We start from the raw sequence: 13,148 nt of genomic DNA on the forward strand, positions 1-13,148 counted from the left end.
TGGTCACCATCATCCACTTTTCAGCAGATCAGTGGCTGTGACGTGGCCACATCTACCATATAGAACATGAAAATTCTACTCATCTGGAAAGGAGAAAATAAGAGAATTGAAACCTGAACTAATATTGTATGTGACTCCCAGGAGAAGGCAGGCATGTCGTGCCTAGTATTCCACATCCCTTCCTTTCAAGGGGAGCAAGACCTACCCTGCCCACCCACTTCACAGCATAGGCCTAAGAGCAACTGGTTGACCATGAATCCTATGAAACAGGCTACCCTTGCATCGTGATGGAACCCCAGTACTGGTAGCTTTAGGTACCTTCTAAAAGAGTGGTCAGTAAGCATCTCTTTTGTAAAGAAGCAGAGAGCATCTTAGGCTTTACAAACCCCATACAGTCTCTCTTGGATCTCTTCCTCCTCATCTTTCTTTACTACCTCCTTTTTCTTCTTTAAAGATGTAAAAAAAAAAATTTTTAAACCCACAAATCACACAAAAATAGACCAGAGAAGCTGGGTTGATTCATAGACTATATAGTTTGCCAACTCCTAATAGAAAGGCAGATGTCTTTTGTATTTAAATTTTTATCAATCAAGAATTTTTGGAGTTCTCATTGTGGCTCGGCAGAAATGCACCTGACTAGTATCCATGAGGATGCAGGTTTGATTCCTGGCCTTGCTCAATGGGTTAAGGATCTGGCATTGCTGTAAGCTGTGGTTTAGGTTACCGACATGGGGCTGGGCTGGCAGCTGTAGCTCCAATTAGACCTCTAGCCTGGGAACTTCCATATAACGAAGGTGTGGCCCTAAGATGAAAAAAAAGAAAAAAATCTTTTTTTTTTTTTTCTGCTATTACCATATCTGGAAAGTACTCAAACATATAACTTATATTTCAACTGACCCTCAGGAAATAAATTCTTTACTCTCTTAAGGATTCCTCAGATTCCCAGATGTGGCAGCTGTGAAAATTCACTGCTCAGATCTCATGCTGTGGGGAGCATAGTTAGCTGACAGCCAAATAACAAGCCCTCTGTATCTACTGCTGCATTATATACGTGAGTGAGCATGGAAGGGATACTAAGAAAGTCCACCACTGCAAGACACGGGGTTCCTGGGATGGGTTTTGTGGGGTCAAGAATTCCCCGTTAGCCGGGTTTAACCTTTCTTAGAAATGTGCTGAGTAGTCTGAGCATATTTGAGACTCCTACTCAGTCCTTCTTTCTCCCCCTCTTTATTTTCATAGGACTTGCATTGTGGCCACAAGACTTTTTCTGTGCCTCCTTTTATCTCTCACAAGCATTGCTCCCAATAAAATCTCTTAGATATCCAATCCCATTTGGTAATTCCTCCACTGAGAAACAAAGTGCCTCCATGCTGTTTCTTGTCTTCATGGGTTTTAAAGCTATTAGTTGGCTAGAGCTGCCATAACAAAGTATTACAAACTGGGTGGCTTAAACAACAGAAATGTATCCCACCTCTGGAGACTGAAAGTCCAAGATCAGGTTGTCTGCAGAGTTGGTTCCTTTAGAGGACTTTTGGAGAAAATCTGTTCCATGCCTCTCTTCTGGTGATTTGCTGGCAATCTTGAGTGTTCCTTCCTGTGTCTTCACACCATCTTCCCTCTGCACATGTCCCTTTTTTCACATGGTACTCTATTTGTAAGGATACTTGTCATATTGGATTAGAGGCCCACCTTGTTCCAGTATGTCTTTATCATAATCAGTATATATAAACATATAAATTTTAGGGGGGCACAGTTCAACCCAAAACACCAAACTTAGCTCCTCCTCGGGGACCACAGGAACAAAACTCACAAAAATTTCTCTCTCTTAAATCAAGAGTGAAGATTTGAAAGTGACATGGTTGGAATTAGAATTATAACAAAGCAAAAATGTAAGAATTTTTGTTTGACATTCTTACATTTCAGCGAACTAGCACTGAGACAGGTTGCCTCAGTAAACAATCACCTACTTATTACCTGCCTCCCAAGATTTTACTAGTCTATCTTTCCCTCCCATTTTTCTTTCCTCTTCCATCTGTTCTCTTCTCTTTCCCTTGAGGGAGAGAAACAAATCCTCATTTTCTCTTTCATATCTAATAACCTTTGCCTGGGAGTGAAAATGGGACTATTGCCATAAACAAGTATAGTCTCTTTGGATGCAGAATGCACCTTGAAATAATTTTACCCTCCTCCTCAGGCAGCAGACAAGCAATATAAAATGTTATCACAGAAGCTTATGGAGTATACCGCACAAATTTATTGCTTCATAAGACTGATGGCTCTAGAATACAGTGAACCACAAATGGGATATGGCACATTTTTATAGTAAGACAATTTTTCTTCAAACATTTTCATCGTAAGATTTTCTCCCATTTAGAAAAATATTAGTATTGATAGATGGTAATAAGTTTTAATGCCAGATGAAATAAAAATAAGTTGTAATTATCCTCCCATAAATGTGCACATTTTCATAACTATTTAACCTTCTCTCGGAGTAACAGTAGCACTAGTTCTGTACATAGGGGACTTTTCCAAACAGCATAGAATAATCAGCTGACAAACTCCATCTCAAGCAGAGCTGGTCATGCTCCTAAAATCCAAACTTATCAAGTTAATACAAATTAACAATTCCAGTGGTTAACATCTCTTGTGGATTACATGAATTTCATCCATTTTGCTCTAAATTTATTCCCTATCTGAACACCGGTTATAGATAAGTGGAGTCTTTGAGAAGAAGCAATTATGACCTTTAAGCATGGCCATAAGAAGTTCCTGTTGCTTTTACTTGACCCTTACATAACTCAGGACTAAGTGTTGGTCATGTCAAATTCCAGTAGAACACAAACTTTGCCTGACAGCTTACCCCTGTTAAATTACCATATTGCCAAACTATGAGATCCTGTAGGTACACTTGATATCAACGCCATTTACAAACTATATCAAAGCAATTTTCCAAACAGATTATTGCTGTCCTCTTTTGAATTGGAGCTAGGTATTAATAAATTGTCACTGTATTTCTTAATATGGGTAAGGCTAGCTTGCATTAGAATTACAGAGTTTGGAAATTCAAGGTCTTCAATTTCCCTCACACCTCACCTCATCTTTAACTCTATCTTTTCTAAGTTCTCTTCATGACTTTTTTTTGATTTCCACTGCTTTCCCTACTACTCATTCACTCTCCCTGCAGCTGAAATTTTAAAGTAACAGAAATGTAAAGAAACTTAAATGCATTATACTCTTGATATAAGTATTCATGCTTTGCTCTGTGTTTTATATGATGAGTATAGGCAATCTCCACACCACTACACATCAGCATAGGAACATTCTGGATTGTAGACAACTTTTTAAAATAATCGGTTTCTCATTCTACTCCATATTCTTTCATATAATATCCAAATCCTCAGTTTCGCCTTTGAAACAAAACCAAAAACTTCTCTGTATTTGCAGATTCTGTTTCTCTTTTCCAATTCTCTACCTTTAAATTTTAGGTTAAATTATAGTAAACATGCTATAGAATATGTAGGCTTATATGCTTATATCTAGGATAAAAACAACACAATGCCCTCCACCCAGGCTAGGCCATAGAGCAGAATAGCAGAATATCAGTGGGATGTCTGAAGTCCCTTGTAAGCTCTTTCCAGTTATATTCCTAATCATCTTTCTAGGAGTAAAATCCTGTCCTCAGTCTTTCTATTAATGGCAATGGTAGACTGGCTTCTTTGAGACTAACTCTCCTAGTGATAGAAAAACATAAACATTGTAATAATATTTTAAAGGAATCTATTTTAAGGAATTAAAATGCTAACAAGACAGAGTTCACTTGAGGACAAGTGAATCTAATATTCTAGGATTTTCTTCTACGCATTAGAAGCCTAATATTCTAGGACTTTCTTCTAGGCATTAATCAGAAGCCAGGAGGCTGAGAAACCAGGAAGAATAGGGCAAGTGGGACATTTAGCAGAACAGAAAACCTTTTGAGCATCTCACAGGACGAGGGGAAGAAAACTGAATTGCAGGCATACATACCAAGAAAAGAGGCCTTGGTAAACATGCCAGTATTTTAATTGTGAATGCCAGGAAACTAGTGAATGAGAAATAGATAATCCTAGCTTCAAAGAAACTTAAACTCTGCTTGGATTAAGAGTTGCTCTTCCACTAACTACCTGCTAACAGCAAAGAATTCTCTTTAGAAAAGATGATTCAGAGCCTCAAAATTTCTCTCTAAAATTTCATGCACATTTATAATTGAATTGAAATTCACCAAGAATACCACAGGTAAAAATGAGTAACAAAAAAAAAGGTGAAAAATACGACAAAAATACATCCGTGACTGGCATACCTCTTTGGAAATAGTATTCCATTTTGTTTTTAGAGTTTTAATTTTGACCTTCAAAAATTTCTCTTATATACTTAGTTCAGCTATGTAAAAAAGAGTTTTAAAGTACTTTAAAAAATTCAAATTTTTTGTTACACATTTTGTGTCTTTTAGTAGGAAAGATTTTTATAGTACTGGGAACTTTTAGTAGGAAAGATTTTTAGCCTACCAAATTACCTCTCGTCTACTCAAACTGTCCTGATTGCTTTTATCAAGAACTCCAGGTTGCTAAATTAAGAAGTTCTCAGTTTTCAGCTTGAGTTATTAGTTGCACATGACACAGTTGATCACATCTTCTGCTTCTTCCAGATACAGTCTCTTGATTTTGTTCCTTCATCACTGGCTATTTCTCCTCAGGTACTAATATTGGAGCTTCTCATTTTCTCAACACTAAAATATGAGACAACTTAAAGGCTCTGTACCCCATCGTATTCTGTACTCCATCTTACTCTCAGTTCTCTACTTCATTTCTCTGGGTGGTCTCATATAGTACCACGTTCAAAATACCATTTATTTACCAATGTTTTCTAATGAGTGTCTCCAGCCTTGACTTTCCCTTGAACTAAAGCCTTGTATTAACAATTGACCATTTGAAATCTCTACTTGTATATCTAAAAAGCACCTCAAAAATCCTGAATCTATTCCTTACCAGTTTCTCCTTCTACATTCTGTTTTCAGTAAAGTGTACCTCTATTTATTGAGATGTTCAGGCTGTTATTCATCCCTGGCTACTCTTTTGCACATACTCATATTCGATCCATCTGAAAATACTGTCAGTTGTACCTTCCAAATATCTGGAGTCCAACCACGTTTACCACTGTGCAATGACTGCCTTCATTCAAATCATCACTTTGATTCAAACATATTATTTCAATAGTGGTATTAGATCCCCTTTCACTTATATAAGGCTCATTTTCCCTCCATACAACAGCCAGAATAATCCTACCAACATGCAGGAAGACCTGATAACAGCTGTATCCAGCACCTCTAATGTGTTTTGAAATTACCGAGAATAAAATCCAGGCTCTTTACATGGTCCACAAGGCTTCATAGCATTTGGTCTCTATCATATCCATCCCGCTCTCACCGTTATTCATCATATTTCAACCACACTACACTCTTGGCTTCTCTGTGAGCACACCAGCATACTCCTATCTCAAGTAGTTCACACCTGTTATCTTCTCTGCCTAGACTTGCAACACAAAAAGCCACATGGAAACCTGAATGGCACTTTTCTCCTCAACAAGGTCTACCCTAACTATTTTAAATAGTGGCCTCTGTCACTCTCTACTTATAGTTTCTTTCTTGCCCCCCCCCACCCCCAACAGTCAACTGTAATAGAAAAAAAGACGGATATCTTTTTTTTTTTTTTTCTTTTTAGGGCTACACCTGCTTCATATGAAGTTCCCAGGCCAGGGGGCAAATCGGAGCTGCAGCTGACAGCCTATACCACAGCAAGAGCAAAGACAGATCTGAGCCACATCTGCCACCTACACCTCAGCTTGCCACATCCTTAACCCCTGAATGAGGTCAGAGATTGAACCAACATTCTCATGGAAACTATGTCAAGTTCTTAAACTGCTGAGCCACTATGAGAACTCTTAGTTTCATTCATAGAATTTATGTCCACATTATATATTGTAAATGGATTTTTTTATCTCTTTAAGTGCTTTTCCTAGGCAAAAAATTAACCTGGATGTAAACTTGGAATGTTTCTCTTCTGTTCACTGCTGTGTCATCATCTCTGAAACAGACCCTAGCACAGAGTAAATGTTCAAAAAGCAAAACATAATCTAATTTGTACAATCTCACTGTGTAGAGTAAGAGATGAAGATTAAGATAGTTCTGTGTGTTTCCCAATATCATTGAGATAGTAAGTAGAACAACTGGAAATTAAATCCTAGCTAATTTAAAAACAATAATAAAACAAAACAAAAAAGTGATACTTCCCATTGTCCCTCACTATATACTCATAAAAATTTCTTTGCAAGGTATTCATGACCTCACAGCCTGACCCCAATCTGTCTCTTGAGCCTCATCTTGCCTTATGGACCACTTTCTTACAGAAGACCTATCTAACCTCAAGCATGGTCATTTTAACTGCCTTTCTCCAAAGCAGTTGTGCCCTTACACACCTCTATGCGCTGCCTTTTACTTCTCTCTCAGCTTGGAGTGACCTTTTTGCCAATTTCTGGCTAATGAAATTTTCCTCTTTCTTTGACTGAGGTCAAATGTCTGTTATACAATTAAATCAGCTATACGCATCTCAGTAAAAATTAATCTCTTTCCACCCAGCCCTGCCAAGACACTTTATACTCTATTGAACTTTTGACATGTTATACTCTATGCCTTGTATTAAATGTAATGATGTGCCTGCCCAAGACCCTCATAAGAAACTAAGCTTAACTGTCCAGTCATATCCAGTTGTCCCAATATGGAAAATATCCAATTATTCTCATTTTTAATGTTTTAATGTATAAAGTTTCATCTTTATACTGTCTTCTGTTTTTCTAACTGGCATGTGTTACTATAATAGTCGATAGTTCAACCAATAGCATTTATTTATAACATGTTTATAAATAAATCCACATTACTTAGAAATAGAGACAGCCATTAAGAAAAAAATTTAAGGGAGTTCCTATTGTGGTTCAGTGGGTTAAGAACCCAGAAGAGTGACTGTGAGGATATGGGTTTGATCTCTGGTCTCACTCAGTGGCTTAAAGACCCAGCATTGCCACAAGCTGCAGCATAGATCACAGATGCACCTTGGATTTGGTGTTGCTACAGCTGTGGCTTAGGCTGGTGGTTGCAGCTCCAATTTGACTCCTGGGCTGGAAACTTCCAATGCTGCAGATGCAGCCTTAAGAAAAGAAAGAAAGAAAGAGAGAGAGAGAAGGAAGGAAGGAAGGGTGGAGGGAAGGAAAGAAAGAAAAATTAAAATAATACATAGAGAAAGAGGCAAACATGAATAAAAAATATGCTGTCTGGGGTGGAGGAAAGGAATTTGCTTTGAGATATGAAGGGAACCTGGGTCTTCTCAGCCCTTTTAATTCTTTGATTCCGGCCCATACTTAGTCCAGTGTATTTTCATTTTCCCTTGTATACATTTATTCTTGAGCCTTTAGGAAGTTGGAGTACATATTTATGAAAGAGCAGATGTTTTGATATAGTTAACACAGAAGATATTTTGTGGAGATACCCTAAGTAGGTAAATGACAAAAATAGAGTTCAGACTAGAGAGTACCTTACCATGCTAAGATATTTATATTTATTCCTTATTCACATGAAGAACCAATGAAGTAATTTGAACCGAAAAAATAGTTTTAGCTATACCTGAGATTTGAGACTATAGTCTCGGATTCAGCAGAAAATAAGAACAATCTAGTGAAGAATTTTGAATCAAGGAGTTAGAGCAAAGAATGAAGAGTTCATTCTGGCTGCATCAGTAATAGTGGGGAAAAGAAAAACAACAACAACAAAAAAAAACGGTGATTGAAAATGTGGACCATAGAGCCTACACCAGCAATTTATTAAAGTATTTGAAAATTCTAGCTTTATTAACATGTATTGAGTACTTACTCTAAGTCTCATGCCTGAGAATATAGTGGTATTAAAGTGTAAAATAGCGATTTCCTTTTTTACACAGTCAAGGAAATGATGACATTTGAGGAAGTAAGAGTTAGGGTTGAGTATGAGGTGAAGAAGAAAAAGAAGGGTATTTTCAAACTGTCAGAACAGCATGGGCAGTTCTGGTGGCAAGACGGGGCATGACAAGTCTGAGGAAATCAGACAAATCCAGCAGTAACTTCAGAAGATGGCAAGCGATTTTTTGTGTGAGAGGAGAGTGGAAGAAATCAGTAAGGGCTAGACAAGGAAGCTCATTACAGACTGTTTTAAGAGGGACTTTTCTCTTTTAATAATAAGATTTAGACATTCAAGCACCTTTGTATTGGTTTTACCCTCCTGAATGTATAAGAAAGATCCTGGGCAAATATTTTTGCTTTCATCCTGGGAATATTTGAAGTTAAAGCCTTTTCTGTCCTTTAGTCAGGGAAAATATTAAAAAACAAAACAAAACAAATTTATGGTCTAATTTTAATGAAATGCCTTAAAAAAAAAATGAAGAAAGAAAGAAAAAAGTTTTTTGTTGTCCCTGCCTCTCCCCTAAAACTTGTTGGAAAGATAGCATGTGAACCGTGAACCGAGGAACCCTAGAATTGACTGGGGGTGGGAGATGTTACATTTAAGGAATGAGAAGTCTGAAGAATATAATAGGAATTTTTTAAGGGTCCAGAAGTAAATAAGAAATAAATGAGTTGAACTTGCACAAAGTATTTGTGTGAGGTCTTCACAAGCACCTGGGATCTCATATCAGGACCAAACATGGGGCCATCTGATTTTGATTCAGACATCAGAGACTTGCATGACTATCCAGCAGCCTGTTACGAACCCCCTAGAGTGCTTGTACACGGTAACTCTAGCATGCTTCAGCCAGGAGAATCCCCTCCACATTAGAGGATTGGAACTACACCAACCAAGCTTGAGGCCCCTGGACCAAACAAACAAACAAAAACAAACAAACAAAACTGGAAATGCAATACATAGTTTTAATGCCATATTTGTGTTTCAGAGGAAGTGCTCTTGCTCAAAAATGGTAAAATATTTGACTCAGGAAGGAAAGAATGCACCCAGTATTTGCAGGCTATCATAAGGCATGCTTCTACAGAATTTGTACCATCCGGTAGTAGTGGAAACAAAAACATTTTTGAATGTAAAAAAATAAGAGGTAATTTTAAAAGAATGACTGATGGCATACTGATTGGACACTGAGGTCAGAAAAAAAAAAAAAAAAAAAACATTGAGCCAAAGGATGCCTAGTTATCTGAACAAGGAGGAAAACTAATGAGCTTGGACTTAAGCTGAGTAGAAAGTTTTCAAGTGATGTCTCTGTGTTGATGTCCAGCAGGAAGTTGCAAATGTAGATCTGAAACACAGTTAAGGAGTGTCTGTCATGGCTTAGCGGTTAATGAATCTGACTAGCATCCATGAGGACGCAGGTTTGATCCCTAGCCTTGCTCAGTGGGTTAAGGATCCGGCATTGGCGTGAGCTGTGGTGTAGGTCAGAGATGCACCTCGGATCCTGTGTTGCTGTGGGTGTGGCATAGGCTGGCAGCTACAACTCCGATTTGACCCCTAGCCTGGGAACCTCCATATGCCACGGATGCAGCCCTAAAAAGAAAAAAAAAAAAAAAAGGATGTAACACAGTAAAAAGTTGGAGGTTAGCGATTTTCATCATATGCATATGACCAATGACAACAGAAAACGTAATAAGAATTGCAATAATTTACAAATATCATTCCTTCTAGTCTTCAAAATAATACTACAGGATAAACATATCAGAACACCAACTTATAGGTGAGAACAGTGAAGCTTATAGAGGTTAATTTGCCTGAATCTGATTTCAAAATTCATCTTCTTTAATTACTATCCTTTTCTGCCTCTCTATGAAGGGTTGAGGTTGCCCAGAAACAGAAGTATTTCAAACAAAGGAGAATGGAAAAGAAAACTGGGGAGCACACAAAGAAAGCCAGAAGACTGAAGTACTATTGAAATAAAAAGTAGAAAATTGATATTTTTGAATGTTGATTTTCATGACATTTGTTAACCTTTAAAAGTGCTTCAAAGAAGTGTAGGATAAGGAATGAGAGTAAGTTATTTCAGTCAGTCACCAAAAATGTATTGAGCAACTAATCTATACCAACTACTCTTCTAGGTGCTGCAGATACAACAGTGAGCAAAACAGAAAAACCCCCTTCCTAATGGAGATTCAATTCTAGTAGGAGAAACAACAAACAGTCTTGAAGGAGGAGAAGATTTGATGCTCTTGAGGAGGGCATAGGAATTACCCACGTAAAGTAGCTTCTTTGGATAGGAATTCAGGTGGCCATAATTTGAAAAATGAAGAGGGGGCAGTGCTGGAGTGGAAAAAGGGAACATGGTTTATTGCTTCATGTTATGTGTTAGAAGAAAGGCTATAACCCAGAAGTTGCTGGATATTGTTGATGGCATGTACAAGAATCATATCAAGATATGACAAGATATATTTGGGGGGGATTCTTAGATATGTATGGCCTCTTTCTTTTGTGCAGTTTCCAACAGGGAGTTTTAAGTGGAAGTTTTAAGTATAGGTTCTCAAAATCTAGTGTTCATCAGGATGACATGGAGAGCTTATAACCAGAGTGCTTGGTCTCCTCAGCAGTTTCTGATTCAATAAATTTGGGTTAGGGCCCAAGAATTTTCATTTCTAATGAGTTCCCAGGTAATGTTAAGGCTGCTGGTGTCTTTTTAGGGCCACACCTGCAGCATATGGAGGTTCCCAGGCTAGGGGGTCCATCGGAGTTGCAGCCCCTGGCCCACACCACAGCCACACAATGCCAGATCCGAGCCGCATCTGCAACCTACACCACAGCTTATGGCAACACCGGATCCTCAACCCACTGAGCAAGGCCAGGGATTGAGCCCGTGTCCCCATGGATGCTACTCAGGTTCTCTAACTCTGAGCCATGATGGGAGCTCCAGAAAGGTTCAGACTTTAATCACACTCCTGGTTCTCCTTTCCAACCAGTTTTTAATCAGAGGCAACAAGATCTTGAGCTAACTTGAAAAATTCTGTTCTTATTATTTAAAAACTGAATATAAGCCTTCAACAGATTGGCTTGCTCTATCCCTGAAAAAGTCTCTGTCTCTCATTATAATAGAGGTGCCACAAATTGCAAAATGTCAATTTTGCTGCTAAGGAGCAAGTTCTTAAAAGTGCATTTCACAGAGTGTACAAAAACAACCAATTAAAAAAACTTTTCTCACAGCAAGACTTCCCTTTAAGTATTCTAATCATAAAGAATACCTTGCATTCCTGCAAAAAAAGCTGGGTTATGGCTATTATTAACTTTACATGTGAGATCTTAGCATTTGCTTTCTTATAAAGGTTATTGACTTTATATATTTTTAGCAAATGTTCTTATTTTACTCACAAACTGTACCTGTAGTAAGCAACTTGCTTTGTCCAGATCACTCCAATAATTCTCTGGCTGATTTCTCCCTCTCTTTGTCCATTTGTGAACACTCTTTTGACCTCTATATCATTTTGTACACGTTTCAGTTTTTATAATGTCACATAACTCTGGCTGGATTCTTCTATGTTTCAGGTCAAAGCTTAAGAGCCATTTCGTTGGGTGAACTCTATATGGCCCCCTTCAGGCTGGTCCAGATTCATTTGTTATAAGTACACACTGCACATTTATTTTTTTTTTATTTTGTAAGCTTGATTAAATATATAAATATATGTGTGTATTTACATATATATATAGTGTGTGTATCTGTGTGTGTATGTATATACACACATACACATAAATTTAAGGGACACAAATGGGTATATTTTCTGGAAGCTACCAGACTTGTATAACAGCAGCCATCCAGATCAAGAATCAGAATATTACCAGAACAATATCTGCCATCTTGTGCCCATGAAAGGTTTGGATAAGAATTCCTATTACCCTCAGTTCCATGCTCATGTAGACAAGGCCTTTGGACACACATTTCCTCTGCCTGGGACCTGTCTTCCACGGTTCACTAGGGGACAGGTCTAGACTTTTCCCAGAGAATGCCTTTCCTGAATTATGGCCTACATTTACAGAGATTCTATAGCCCAGCCTGAAGCAGCATAAACATGGCTTTAGAGTCAATAAGAAAGTTGCATTAAGCTCTTGGTGTCTCTGAACACTCTTGAGGGATGTGGAGACTAATGTGTCTACTTTATGGGAATTCTGTAAGAATTGTAAGGAAGGGGTAAAGTGGCCAGCGCAAAAGTGGCTCTATTTAATATGAGTTATCTAGAGTTCCTACTGTGGCTCAGAGGGTTAAAAAACCTATTAGTATCCATGAAGAAGCAGGTTCGATCTCTGGCCTTGCTCAGTGGGTTAAGGATCTGGCATTGCCACAAGCTGCAGTGTAGGTCGCAGGCATGGCTCAGATCCAGTGTTGCTGTGGCTATGGTGTAACCTGGCAGCCACAGCTCTGATTCAGCCCCAGTCCTGGAATTTCCATGTGTTGCAGGTGCAGCCCTAAAGAGAAAAATAAATTAATTTCTGTCTTTCTTTATATTACAATTGACCATCGAACAAAGCAGAATTAAGGCCACCGGTCCTCCACAATTTCCAAGATTCCCATATAATTTGTAGTGGGCCCTCTCTCCAAATCCCTGATTCCTCTGAATCCTGGCATTCAACCAGATGCTCTTGGAGCAGAACTGTAGTATTTACTATCGGGGGGGGGGGGGGAAAAAAAAAAAAAACCCTAAAACTGAGTTTAGGTAGACCTGTGCAGTTCAAACTCATGTTGTTCAAAGGTCAACTGTATTTCAATTTCTGTTTAAGGAAGATTCTCTGTTCTTCCATAATTCTGCCAAATATTTTTGTTCTAGTTCTATAATTCTCTGTTATCTTACAGAGATGAAAAATATTTTCTTAAAAGATATAAGATTCTTTTCAGTCATCTAATGAAAACATCCACCTTTTTGCTTCTAATATGAGCCAATCATGTTTGGTCAATTTGTATTTATTTACTCCAATCCTCATAACCTTGCTTCAAAGTAGATAAAATTATCTCAGAGATGGGAAAGCTCATACTCTTGAAAGTAGGATTTGTGTGGAGGTACTTGTCATTCCTCTATGCCTCATTGTTTCTGTGTATATTGTGTCATATGAGGGTTGGGTGCCT

Source organism: Sus scrofa, chromosome 11, assembly GCF_000003025.6.
Source record: "Sus scrofa isolate TJ Tabasco breed Duroc chromosome 11, Sscrofa11.1, whole genome shotgun sequence".
Classification (NCBI taxonomy): Eukaryota; Metazoa; Chordata; class Mammalia; order Artiodactyla; family Suidae; genus Sus; species Sus scrofa.